The sequence below is a fragment of the Schistocerca americana genome, chromosome 5 (genome assembly GCF_021461395.2).
Source record: "Schistocerca americana isolate TAMUIC-IGC-003095 chromosome 5, iqSchAmer2.1, whole genome shotgun sequence".
Classification (NCBI taxonomy): Eukaryota; Metazoa; Arthropoda; class Insecta; order Orthoptera; family Acrididae; genus Schistocerca; species Schistocerca americana.
In genome coordinates, this window is record NC_060123.1 from 587,665,144 (window position 1) to 587,679,929 (window position 14,786).

General features: G+C 42.0%; 1 protein-coding gene across 1 annotated transcript in view; it reads right to left on the bottom strand.

Moving 5' to 3' along the window:
* LOC124616083 (TD and POZ domain-containing protein 1-like) overlaps positions 1–9,223 on the bottom strand; it is a 39,987-nt gene extending 30,764 nt beyond the window's left edge. The window contains exon 1 of the mRNA XM_047144332.1: positions 9,021–9,223. The gene's annotated coding sequence lies outside the window, so the exon portion shown is untranslated. The remainder of the gene's footprint in view (positions 1–9,020) is intronic.
* Positions 9,224–14,786: the final 5,563 nt, after the last annotated feature.

Sequence of the window (14,786 nt, forward strand, 5' to 3'; positions counted from 1 at the left end):
GATGCGTATTTCAACGTACTATTTTATAATAGAGTCCCGAAAAGATTTTGCTGTGCTCAAAATTACTGTTTTGTCGTACTCCATTGAATGTCCGTTAGAGATAGAATATTCCGCAATTGCAGACTTGCTGGATTGCGAAAGGCGAGTGCAACGTTCATGTTCTCTGCAGCGTTCTTCCACTGTGCGTTTTGTTTATTCTATATACGCCACACAACACTGGCAATGTATTTTATAAATTCTCTGCTTCCGCAAAAACAAACTATCTTCCACTGATCCCAGCGCGTCCGAAATCGTAGATGGTGTGCGAAAAATCACTTTCACCTGAAAATTACTGACGCGTCCTCCTATTTATCCACTTCCCGGTTTGCCGGTCGAAGTGGCCGTGCGGTTAAAGGCGCTGCAGTCTGGAACCGCAAGACCGCTACGGTCGCAGGTTCGAATCCTGCCTCGGGCATGGATGTTTGTGATGTCCTTGGGTTAGTTAGGTTTATCTAGTTCTAAGTTCTAGGGGACTAATGACCTCAGCAGTTGAGTCCCATAGTGCTCAGAGCCATTTGAACCATTTGAACCACTTCCCGGTTCCCGGTTTTAGCTGAGAATGCCCTGTTAGTTTGCCGGGTAGAGTATGCATTGTCTTTGAACACAGTCTTTAAATGTTCAAGCTCTTTAGGCAAATTGTCTGCATCCAACACTGTATGGGTTCTGTGTACGAGAATTTTAAGCATATTCATAGTTTCTTGAGATGGATGATGGCAGCTTGAAGAGCTAAGTACAGATCAGTCTGAGCGGCCTTACGACAAACCGAACGTCCCAGAGAGCCGTTACTCTTTCGTCTAACCAAACCATCCGGGAATGGGAGACAACCATCTTTCTCTAATGTCATAGCAAACCGAATGTTCTCATGAATGCAGTTTAGGTGATATAAAAACGCTAGGATCTTCTCCGTGGGGCCACACTATGAAAGTATTATCTACGTCTTTCCAAAAATGGATGGCCCATATGAAGGTGACTGTCAGGTGCCCAGTCAAAATATCGTGAATTTTACGACAACTAGCTGCAGTCCCAAAAACTCTCTTCGAATGTTTAATTCGCCTGGAAAATTTTAAACGTCGCAGAGTGTCATTATATTCTCCGAGGAGATGCGGCTCTATTGTATTGATCAATGATGATGACATCCTCCCGGGAAAAATATCCGGGAGGTGTAGGAGCCCCCCATCTGGTCGGAGACTACTCAGGAGGATGTTGTCATCAGGGGAAACAAAACTAGCGTTCTAAGGATTGGAACGTGGAATGTTATATCATACAACCAGGTACACAGGTGAGAGAATTTATAAGGAGAGTAGAGGTTTGATACAGTGAGAATTATTGGTGTGCGGTATTTCTGGCCAGGTGATTACAGAGATATCAGCACAAAATCAAACAAGATAATGCAGGAGTAGGACACATAACAAATAAGAAAACAGGAATGCGGTTAACCTGCTACGATCAGCACAGTGAACGCATTACCGTACCAAGCTGAAACCCTCTACAATAACACAAGTTTATATTACAGCTAGCTCCGCAGACGACGAAGAGACTGAAAGAAAGCATGATGAGATAAAATAAATTAAACAGATACACTACTGGCCATTAAAATTGCTACACCACGATGATGACATGCTACAGACGCGAAATTTAACCGACAGGAAGAAGATGCTGTGATGTGCAAATGATTAGCTTTTCAGAGCATTCACACAAGGTTGGCGCCGGTGGCGACACATACAACGTGATGACATGAGGAAAGTTTCCAACCGATTTCTCATACACAAACATCAGTTGACCAGCGTTGCCTGGTGAAACGTTGTTGTGATGCCTCGTGTAAGGAGGAGAAATGCGTAACATCACGTTTCCGACTTTGATACAGGTCGGATTGTAGCCTATCACGATTGCGGTTTATCGTATCGCGACGTTGCTGCTCGCGTTCGTCAAGATCCAATGACTGTTAGTAGAATATGGAATCGGTGGGTTCAAGAGGGTAATACGGAACGCCGTACTGGATCCCAACGGCCTCGTATCACTAGCAGTTGAGATGACAGGCATCTTATCCGCATGGCTGTAACGGATCGTGTAGCCACGTCTCGATCCTTGAGTCAACAGATGGGGACGCTTGCAAGACAACAACCATCTGCACGAACAGTTGGACGACGTTTGCAGCAGCATGGACTATCAGCTCTGAGACCATGGCTGCGGTTACCCTTGACGCTGCATTACAGACAGGAGCGCCTGCGATGGTGTACTCAACGACGAACCTGGGTGCACGAATGGCAAAACGTCATTTTTTCGGATGAATCCAGGTTTTTTTTTTACAGCATCATGACGGTGGCATCCGTGTTTGGCGACATCGCGGTGAACGCACATTGGAAGAGTCTATACGTCATCGCCATACTGGCGTATCACCCGGCGTGATGGTATGGGGTGCCATTGGTTACACGTCTCTGTCACCTACCTCTTGTTCGCATTGACGGCCCTTTGAACAGTGGACGTTACATTTCAGATGTGTTACGACCCGTGGCTCTACTCTTCATTCGATCCCAGCGAAACCCTACATTTCAGCAGGATAATGCACGACTGCATGTTGCGGGTCCTGTACAGGCCTTTCTGGTTACAGAAAATGTTCGACTGCTGCCCTGGCCAGCACATTCTCCAGATCTCTCACCAATTCAAAACGTCTGGTCAATGGTGGCCGAGCAACTGGCTCGTCACAATACGCCAGTCACTACTCTTGATGAACTGTGGTATCGTGTTGAAGCTGCATGGGCAGCTGCACCTGTACATGCCATCCAAGCTCTGTTTGACTCAATGCCCAGACGTATAAAGGCCGTTATTACGGCCAGAGGTGATTGTTATGGGAACTGATTTCTCAGGATCTATGCACCCTAATTGCGTGAAAATGTAATCACATGTCAGTTCTAGTATAATATATTTGTCCAATGAATACCCGTTTATCATCTGCATTCCTTCTTGGTGTAGGAATTTTAATGGCCAGTAGTGTAGTTAATGGGGACGAAAAAATAAGGTAATTGTTGTAGGGCACTGGCATTGGGCAGTGGAGAAAGGTTGAGAGGGAAATAGGAGATCATGGACTGTGGGGAGTAGAATGAAAAGGAAAGCCGCCTAGCACAATTTTGCGTAAATCATAATTTAATGATCGTAAATACCCGGTTTAAGAACCACGAAAGAAGATTGCATAAATGGAAGAGAGCTGGAGAATAATGTTAAGACAGATACTTCGAAGCAATATTCAAACCGTGTGACATTTTCAGATGTGGATGTTGACTCTGACCATAATTTATTGGTTATGAGCTGCAGTTTAAGACTGAAGATCTTGCAGGAAGGAGGAGACTAAGGAGAGGAGATCTGGATAAAGTGAAAAGCCCGGAGGTCGTTGAGAATGATCAACGGAGTATTCTGCAATAATTGAATCAAACGAGGGAGACGAATACAGTAGACGACGAATACGTAGCTTTAAAAATTGAAAGAGAAGACAGCAGACGATCAAATAGGCAAAAAACGAGGTCCAGTAGATACCCTAGGTTACCAGACGATGTATTAAATCTTTGTGACGAAACTGTTTACAGTGTACCATAGCGGTATAGGGGAAGTTCAGAAGAACAGTTTGATACAAGACACTTACGGTCTATCAAGCCAGGAAATAACCTCAAATTAGTACAGATAATTCACCTAAATAGCAGAACATCCGAGCCGCGCGATATTTTCAATTTTCTATCGCCTTTCTACGACGTCGGCTTAGTCGTGCACTTTACACGTTGTAAAATGGACGTTTGTGTAAATCTTACCTCACAGTTTGATGATTTTTAGCAGCATAAAATTAACAAAAATGGCTCTAAGCACTATGAGACTTAACATCTGAGGTCAGCAGTCCCCTAGACTTAGAACTACTTAAGGCTAACCAACCAAGGACATCACACACACCCATGCCCGAGGCAGGATTCGAACCTGCGACCGTAGCAGCAGCGCGGTTCCGGACTGAAGCGCCTAGAACCGCTCTGTCACAGCGGCCGGCTAAAATTACCAATTAAATGGTTTTATTTCTCTGGCCTTGTTAGGACCAGACTACTGTGTTTGAAAGGCTTCACTTTACATTGAATTGTATGCGTAATTTGTTTTCGTGTAACGCGAACAAAAGTCTTTTCCATTCAGTACCTTCACAGGAAAAGTTAACTACTAGTGCTAAAGAAAGCTGGTGTCTCAAGAGGGCGACAGAATACTAAAAATTTCGCACGGGGTGCATGCGCTTTCGTTGACCAGTTTGATGTTGATTCCCTGCTTGCTCGATCACAAGTATCATGTATGAAATTGTTCTTCTCAACTTCCACTACACCGCTATGGTACGTTGTAAACGCTTATCGTTTACTTCCTCTATATAGAGTATATAATAAGGGAAACAAACTTGAAGATAACATTACATAATGGGAAGAGGAAGTAGATGAAGGTAAGATGGAGGATTGATACTGGTAGAAGAAGCTGACCGAACATTGAAAGAGCTAATTCTAAACATATCCTCTGGAAAGAATGACATTCCCTCAGAATTCTTGACATCCTTGGGATAGCCAGCCATGACAAAACTATTTCACCCGATACGCAAGAAAAATGAAGCATCAGAAGTTCCCTTAGACTTGAAGTAAAATGTAATAATACCTGTTCCAAAGAAGGTACGTACTGACAGGTCTGAATATTATCAATACTTCAATAAGTCATATTTGCAAACTATTGACGCCAATTACTCACAGAGAAAGGGAATATTGATGTAAGCCGAACTGGGTTCAAAATGGCTCTGAGCACCATGGGACTTAACATCTGAGGTCATCAGTCCACTAGAACTTAGAACTACTTAAACCTAACTAACCTAAGGACATCACACACATCCATGCCCGAGGCAGGATTCAAACCTGCTACCGTAGTGGTCACGTGGTTCCGGACTGAAGTGCCTAGAACCGCTCGCTCACCTCGGCCGGCCGCCGAGCTGGGGGAAGATCGGTTTGGGTTTCGGAGAAACGATGGAACTAACGAGGCAATGCGGATCCTACGACTTATCTTAGAAGATAGATTGAAGAAAGGCAAACATGGTTTTCCGATGTTATTGTAATTCTGTCTTATTAGTCGGAAAACGACTTGGATGAGCAGTTTAAGGGAATGGATAGAGTGTTGAAAACAGTTGTTAAGATGAACAGCAACAAAACGAAACAAGGGTAATGGAGTATAGCTGAACTAAATCAGGCGATACTGAGGAAAATACTCGTAGATTAGATTTTTTTGGAAATTTGTGGTAAGGTCTTATGGGATCAAACTGCTGAGGTCATAGGTCCCTAAGCTTACCCACTACTTAATCTAACTTAAACTAACTTACGCTAAGGACAACACACACACCCAGGCCCGAAGGAGGACTCGAACCTCCGACGGGGGCAGCCGCGCAGACCGTGACAAGAAGCCTGAAACCGCGCGGCTACCCCGCGCGGCAAAATTACTGGCGATTGGCAAAGTACACAGGGTATAAAATGTAGAACGAAAAATGCAAGAAAAACGAGCTCCTGGAAAAGAAAAATTTGTTAATATTAAGTATAAATTTTTAGGAAGTCTTCTCTGATATGGAGTGTAGCCTTGTACCGAAGTGAAACGTGATCGATAAGCAGTTCAGAGGAGAAAAGATTACAAGCTTTTAAAATGTGGTGCTGCTGAAAAATACTGAAGATAACATGGGTAGATCGAGTAAATGAGGAAGTGTTGGATCAAATTGGAGAGAAAAGAAATTTATGGCCTGGCTAAAAGAAGGAAACGGTTAACAGGACATATCCTGAGACATCGAGGCATCAAGAGACCACTAATCTCGTAACAGAAGTAAGTACGTATGTGAGGGGAAGGGACGGATGGGGAGTGTTATGGGGAGAAAAGAGTGGGGAGAGGGGGGATGGATTTTTTTAGGGAGACCACTTACCTGACTACAGTAAGCAGGTTCATATGGACGTAGATTGCAGTAGTTACTCAGAGATGAAGAACCTAGCACAGGATAGACTTCAACGTGGACAGTTGAATCAAACTACAACAACAAATATACAGTGAAAGACGTCCGTTTATTTGAGCACCTCTTTCATTAGAGTCTAGCCTATCAACTAGATAGGGTATTTTTTCATTTTAATGTGCCATCTTCAACATTTTCTAATAGGACCCATTTCTACACGAAGTGATCTCTAGGATATGCGTTTTAATTTAATGCTGACTTTTCCTTTATGATCAGCATCCTCTATTCCATTGAACACTCCCTGTCTTACATGAAATCCATTCTCTTAGTCTGGCTATGGGGTAAGGCGAATTGTCTGGTTTCTCCAAGCTTAAAACGGAGAACTGAACCGTTATAATGCACGGGACACTAGCAGAAGAAGGGATCGAAGAACAAGTAGAGTAGTGATGGCAGATGACACCAGCCCTCTCTGTCTTACCGTACATGAGTTGGGAAACAAATGTGAAACAATCCTTGCCGCCTAATTCGTGGATATATATTTCCATTGGTTGCTGGTAGATCGTGTCAGAAGTTCCGAGATCTTTCGAGAGAGTCTTTCCGTTAAAACGGGCGAACAAGGAATCCGTAGGTCGTGCTTCGGACGCAAGCCGATTGGGCCATTGTGTTGTGTCCGGAAGCTAGAGCTGTGATTAGCGGGAAGGTGCGCCAAAAAGTGGGTTCTCTCACGGGTGTTGAGGAGTCAACGGACAGTTGAGGTCAGCGCACGCTGCAGTCTAAACGTGATAGAGATTCCATGGGCTGCTGGGCAAACGTGTACCTATTCGTTATTAAACGAATACACTACACTCTGGAAGGGCACACTATTTAAGACATTAAAGGAAATTTACAAATAAAAACAGCACAAACATATACAGTCTACACACACACGCACACACACACGAAAAATAGATACACTAAAATCTGCAAAGACGCACCACTGATACACAACAGGAATTCCATATAAAAGACAACACACACAGCTAAGAAGCACACAGAAAACACACGCGCGCGGACGCACACACAAAGATAAAATGCAAAAAAAAATTCAAATTTGGCGCCGAACTCTCTGGTGAATAAATAAACACTGACTGGGCTGGGACACACAACAAACCACAATCACACTGTGTTTTGGTGAAGTGAAAAGTGTTTTACTACGTTATTTGTGGAACATACTTGTTATAGTTACGTGTGCATCACAACTCCTGAGCCGGCCGGTGTGGCCAAGCGGTTAAAGGCGCTACAGTCTGGAACCGCGTGACCGCTACGGTCGCAGGTTCGAATCCTTCCTCGGGCATGGATGTGTGTGATGTCCTTAGGTTAGTTAGGTTTAAGTAGTTCTAAGTTCTAGGGGACTGATGACCTTACAAGTTAAGTCCCATAGTGCTCAGAGCCATTTGAACCATTTTTGAACAACTCCTGAGCATGATGCGGAGAATGGAAGTGCTTACCACACGAAAACGCAAGTAAAAACGAATATAGGCGCAAAAACATCGCAACAAATTAAATTACATTCTAGAAGATAGGTTAACTCCCAACAAAAAAAATTCTCATCAACATCGTTTGGTTGCAGATGAAAAGCTACCTGTAGTAATTAACACACAAATTATCCAGAAAATTCATGCACACCAAATGTAAAGGTATTTACAAAACGAAATGATCTAGTGTCTGAACTAAAGATGCACATAATTTTATAATCATTTAAGAAAAATATTCACATTGCAGAATGAATAAAAACGTAAACCCACTGATGATGGCACAGTGGTGTCGAAACATGTTTGCATAACTGGCGGACCTCACATCCAACAATTCCAAGATTTAATTCAAATCTTTTACTTCTAGCCTTCTAGGTCATTTTCAGGTGCATCAGGCAATAGCCCAAGAATTATGTGAGGTACTGCTCAACTTGTTTGTTCTCCGTAAGACCACACCGTGCTGCTTGGTTCCGTTGCGTCAGGGTAAAAAAATTCTTTCCCGTTTTTGCCTATTCTTAACTAAAATCACAGATTAAGTTCACGAGTTTAACATCAGATCACTCTACATTATGACATATAAAAACATAGCCCGAACCTCATAAAATGACACGTAATGTAAAGTAATCGTCGGCAAGAACATGACACTGCCCTCTCTGACACGTATGTTTATCGCAGAACTATCATGTTTCTGTATCTTGTGACGGTCTCAGTCGCGGGTACAAGCTTTTTTTTAAAAAAAAGACAAAATGTGAAGTTAATCAGTTGATTTGTTTTGTTTACTAGTTTAAGGAGTCAGACGAATCTGATGATGACCCAACTGACCGAAACTAATTGCTAAATTTTCGATAAACGTGTTTTTCGGATTCCAAAAGTTCTTAAACATTGGGTCTCTGTATTCTTCAATGTGATCACGTCACGATTATGTGCTCTAGCCATTCTTCCTTTGCGTTGCATCGCGTCTCAGAGGTCATGACATCGTTATCAGATTTTCGGCATGGGGCATTTTGCGATATGCACAAAATGTTGTTGTTTTCAAATGTTTATGTCAAATGCGTATGGAGTACTTTGACAGCATACATCTATTACGCAGTAAGCACAATTTCTAGATGCATCTAGAGACGTACATCACTTATTACGTTGCTATAATTTGCTGTTAACCACTAGTGCAAGACGACGCGTAATCCTATCGTCTTACCGCTGACTTCCGAAAATGCATCACACGTGCGTTCCACAGCTGCAGTACGTTACGCAAAGCAGAATGAGATTCATCTGATTATGTTGGCTTGACCTTCGAAGAACATAACGGACGTAAAAAGAAAATCGATGTAATTGCAGCTCTATCAGCGTTGATGCACATCAAAATATTAGTTTGCTTCTCCGTCGTACCGCCTCATAAACTTAGTAAAGTGGTAGCTACATTTTAGAATGCACCTAATCTGCAATTAAAATAGTAGACAATACAACTACAAACGAAGTATTACATTCGTACTTACGTGTTTGCCCTTGAGAACTAACTGCGCCTGCGGACGCCTTCGGCTTCAGACGCTGTGGGGACTTCGGTGGGGATAGCGCAGGACTGCCAACTGATGAATCTAAATGCCCCTCACGCTGTGGAGTCAGCTACGAATCCAGTGAAGAATGAACAGAGCATTTCCTTAAAGAGAAACAGACGCGACATGCACAGCCACTTGGATCCGGGAACCGAGGACGGTCGAGCGTGCCGGAAGAGTAATTTTAGCGGCAGTGACTTGTGTTATCAATGTAGGCAGCATTCCACTGCAGCACCGCGCCCGTACTGCCGCAGCTGATAGTCGCAGCGGTCAGTTTCGCAATCACTCCTGCTGCTCTCCACTCCTGTAACAGGATGGGTGTTATCGTATCAGTTCACCGTCTCATTTGCCCTACGTTACAGCCTAGTACAGTAGACATGGATATTTGTAGGAAAATTAAATCTGTTGGAATAGTTGTGCACAGTGTACACGCAACAATATGACATCTAATATACTGACAAATGCAGTCAAATGGTATCGCATTTGATGTCAATATTACAGTATATAACAAGACATCAACGATTTAGGAGTTACAGGGTAGAAGTCCGCATAAAGGCAGTCGGCTACGTGCGGTCCTAGTGTGTGCCTACGTGCCCTTACTGCAGATAGGAAACAAACGCCATTAATGATAGTGCGTGTAGTGTACACAAACCACAATTGTGACAATGCCCCGCGGAACACATTTACCACCTGATGACAAAACAAAAATCGACGATTACAAGAAAATGGGACTCTCGAATCATCAAATCGCCAAGATGTCGAATATTTCGGGCACAGTGATCGTTAGACTGTTCGCAGATATGGCACAACGGAAAAGATGGGCAAAGCAGAATGTTACCTGCGGCAACATAACGGTTACTTTCGGACAAAGCAAATACCATAAACTGTTATTCTTCTCAACGTGTTGCTGAGTTACAGTCGCTAATGACTGCCGAACGTGGATGTCAAGTTTTGTCAAACGACAAACACCTTGCGCTCAAGGAACGGCTGCAGAAACCTGCTCTAACACCCAAACATAAACAGGCTAAATTGGTATTTGCTGAAAAACATGTGTCATGAACTACAGAATGGGCTAAATAGATCTTCAGTAATGGGCCGCATAGTTTTCAACATGATTGGCATGATCTGAAAACTGAACAGCGGGTAATGATGAGCAGAAATTTTGGCGGTCGAAGTGTTATGACCGCGCGGGATTAGCCGAGCGGTATCAGGCGCTGCAGTCGTGGACTGTGCAGCTGGTCCCGGCGGAGGTTCGAGTCCTCCCTCGGGCATGGGTATGTGTGTTTGTCCTTAGGATAATTTAGGTTAAGTAGTGTGTACGCTTAGGGACTGATGACCTTAGCAGTTAAGTCTCATAAGATTTCACACACATTTGAACTTTGAACATTCATTTGAAGTGTTATGATTTGGGCAGCCTTCTACACTAAAAGTTAATCACTCATTGCTTGGCTGAAGACTAGAATGAACTCTAATTGTACACTGAGGTGCTAGAGACAGAAATGATTAGAATGTATGAAGACTATGACGGTACCTAACCAACGACATCCCATACGAGCAAACAGTTGCGCCTTTACCTATGATCACTCGTACTTTAGGTACTTGGGCTACACACGGCTCTGTTTTAAAAAAAATCGCTCGGTATAGTCATAGGATCGAGCCACACACGTCTTCTTTCATTCCTCACAGCTAATTCTTTGCAAATAATAACTTGTAGCTGTGATCCTGCTGTCAAATAATCTACGCGTTAGCTAGAATTGCGAATTGATAAAATACACATAAATACAAAATAACAGTTAAATGAGTAATTTAATAACAAGGTTTCTATTCTAACGTCTGTAAGTAATGTGGACAACACAGAGTTAAGTTGAATAATGTTTATTCAAGAAAGGACATCTCAGATAAATGGGAAGTGGCCCTACGATATTCAATAGAAATACGGATAGAAAATACCCTTATCAAACGCAGTAAAGTTACGTTCAGAGCATATGAGAATGACAGCAAAATCCCCAACACAAATGGTCATCAAAGATACGTAAAAACAAGACCATTTCATGATGACAATGCGCGAAATATTCACCGGCTCAAAACGGTTCAGAGTTCAACATGACGGTTCACAAATTAACACAGTCAATACAACGAATTACAACTCATACTCTGTATATTCTCAGTTCCGTAAATCAAGCGGCAAAAGTTGAGAGTCCTACAATGGAGCACATTCAGACCTCTAGAAATATAGCCTAAACTCCCGTCAGAAGTTAATGTACGTTTGCTCACTGTTCAGAATAAAACACCTCCACAATATTCCTCATAACTACAGGCAGCTCTGCCTCCTTCCAACACTCGACATAAAGTGTCCAGAATCGTTTTCTGAGTTCTGCACTCGAAAATTCCCAGCCTCCATTTCACTCCCATAGTGTTCTACTGTTGTCTACTTCTCCATTGGCTGAAGGCCATCTTCACCAAAAACACATCGTCCTTAAGCTCTACAGATATTATTTGATTCAACCTGACCACTTCCCAGACTAAACTAATATATTGCAACAATATTTAAATAAAGAAATGTTGTAAATGTTCTGTCACACTCAGATAATTTACAATTATTATAAATAAAGATTTGCCCAAACATAAATAAGCCAGTATTCTCGTGGAAGTGCATTAATGATAAATGACAACAAATTGTCCTTATATATTGTTTAAAAATTTATGTAGGCCTACTTGACAGAAGCATCTATTGGTTCTCTGTTCAGTTGTGGTGTCCACTAACAAATGCGACTGACCACTTTTAAATTATCACAGTTTTTAATAGCAGATGCAATGAATATTTATATAAAGTTATTGGCAAAATAGTAAACTGCTCATTGAATAAACACACAAATATGACAAAATATGAGGTATTCATGTTGGTTTCATTTGCTCTGTAATTGTAGAAGATACGATGTTCTGACAAACATCTGCATACTGAAACAGATATAAAAGTAGATACAGATACTAGTTTTCAAGGATGATCACTATAATGCAATGAGATAACTATAGCGCATCTGAGATAATGTTTGTTGAAATTCCATGAAGTGATTAAAAGTTCTTGATGATGATGACGATGATGTTTGGTTTGTGGGGCGCCCAACTGCGCGGTTATCAGCGCCCGTGCAAATTCACAACCTTTGCTCAGTCCAATCTCGCCACTTTCAGTAATGATGATGAAATGATGAGGGCAACACAAACACCCAGTCATCTCGAGGCAGGTGAAAATCCCTGACCCCGCCGGGACGAAAGTTGTTAATTCAGAAGGTAATTGTGAAATTGTTTTTTTAGTTGTGAAATATTGACTTCTGTAGTTTTAAAAATATCGAAACATTGTTTTGTCATTGGATGCACCTCATTTATCTGCGGTCTCCGGCGTAGCTAGATTTGCTTTAGTACTTGATGTAAATTATTATAAACTTTCAGAGAGCTGTAAGTTAGCCATCTTTAAGATTGTCTGACACTGCACCATTACTTGGAGCATCTCCTGCACGAAGGCCATCCGAGTAACAGCCGTCCACACTCCAAGCTTAGGGATTTTTCCCGTTTCCAGCGACGCGCTCCTTGTCTCTGCACCTGGACTACGTCGCACCCGTCACCTAGCCGGAAATGCTGTGGCGTGCCCTGGGACCTGAGCCCACTAGCATTCAGCTGTACCACAACTTCATCGTACCTCATACCAGTTATAGCGTGCCAGTTAGCTCATCTACATACTCGTAACTTTACAGGGCGTAGTGGACGAAAGTCTAATGCTTCAGTCAGTGCTTTTTTTCAAAAAAAAGTTTGAGGGTACTCCGACATTGGATATAATGCAGCGAAAATTACTCGTAACTGAAGCATTGGATACCACCCGTCTGCTTTTAGCCATGATGTCATCAACATTTCGAACTACAGAAAAATGGTATCGGACTCTCCAGTTGACTTTACAGCTCAAATGAAGCATCCGATTCCCACCAACCCATGAACAATAAAAGAAAATGGTATTATACACTTCAATTGACCTATAACACACCTCAAATGAAACAGGTGAGACCAATCAACCCTCCGACATACAAAACAATATATATATATATATATATATATATATATATATATATATATATATATATATATATTTCAACCGATAAAACACCACTAAAAGACACAATACAACAAAAACCATCCATCCACACCTATCATGAACAACAATAGAAACTACACTACAAAAATCTTTTGTAACCTTGTTTGGCTCCTGAAATGGCATAGATGATAGGCGGTATCCCGATCTTCAACTGACCCAATTTTTAATACAGCTGAAAATTTATTTAACTATAAAACTACAGTTTAACTTACATTAATAGCATTACAATAGTTTCCAAACTGACTTTAGTTCATGGCTGCTGTAGTCATCACCCCTTCTTACTTTACTCTTGCTATCAGTAGCAAGATGTCTGCCCTTCATGAACCAAGAGAGTACATAGCCCATGTGCTGGAACAACATCAGTGGAGGACCAACCAACTTTATGAACATGAGATTTCTGACTGGAAAGATGAAATGAAGCTCTTGTTGGCGAGACGATCATATTCATTTGGGAAAACCCACGTTCACATTCACTCGTTGATATAGGAACACATTTCAGTACATTCTGAAGAGGAAGGAGGGATACTGGAATTTTCTTCTCCATCAAATACTCCCGAACTGGCTGCCAGCAATTCAGTTGCCGAGAACGGTTGCTACAGCTTCGAAATGCTTGAAACTGTCAATGACATCGCTTTTCCCACCAAAAACTTCACTGGTATCGTTCGTATTGCAATCACCAACACGAAAAAATGAAATAAAAAATTTAAGTCCATAAAATAAATCTTTGGTACTCTTCCAAGTTCTCAACATCGTAAAAAAATTACTTTGTCGACGAAAAAGTTTAGGGGTAGGCATCCCCCAGCGTTCCCCCAGAAAACAGTACTGCCTTCAGTAAGATAGTTCATCTGCGCATGCTTTTGCCGTAACCAAAAAGTGTTTTGAAGATAAGGATATCGAGTATTACCCTGGCCTGCAAGTAGCCCGGATTTGTCCTCCGTGGAAATCCTTTGGGAAATACTTGCAAGACGCATTTATCACAATGTAGTCGAGTTGAGGACATATAACGGCTCAAAAGCGATGGAAGAGGAGTGGGCGACAATGTCAGTGCAAGAACTACAAACCCTAAAAGAATCAACGCCCGAGAAAACCTTTGAGGTAATTGGGAAGAACAGTGTCTGGAAAAGTACTAACAATGCAATAACATGACAGTGAGTGCCTTTACGCCAATCTCCATCCAGGAAAAGCAGACGCCACGTTTTGTTACTCGTGTTATAGAAGAAACTATGTATTTCCATCATGATTGTTTATGTCTTATATGTATCTACATTTTCATAACAAACTAATGCATGTATGGTTCAGACAAAGTACAATAACTTTCATTGGATCTGTGACTTTATACTGATTTCCACTACCGTGTTACTCGACAAACAAAATTTCGGTGGTTGCGGAATTGGAATCCGGGACCGAGGAGGTTTTGATTACTAACCAGAGAAACTACCCCTAGACCAAGGGTGCATGAAATAAATAGCAAGTGTAGGGAAGCTAAACCGAAATGGCTGCATGAAAAATGTGAAGAAATCGAAAAACAAATGATTGTCCGAAGGACTGATTCAGCATAGAGGAAAGTC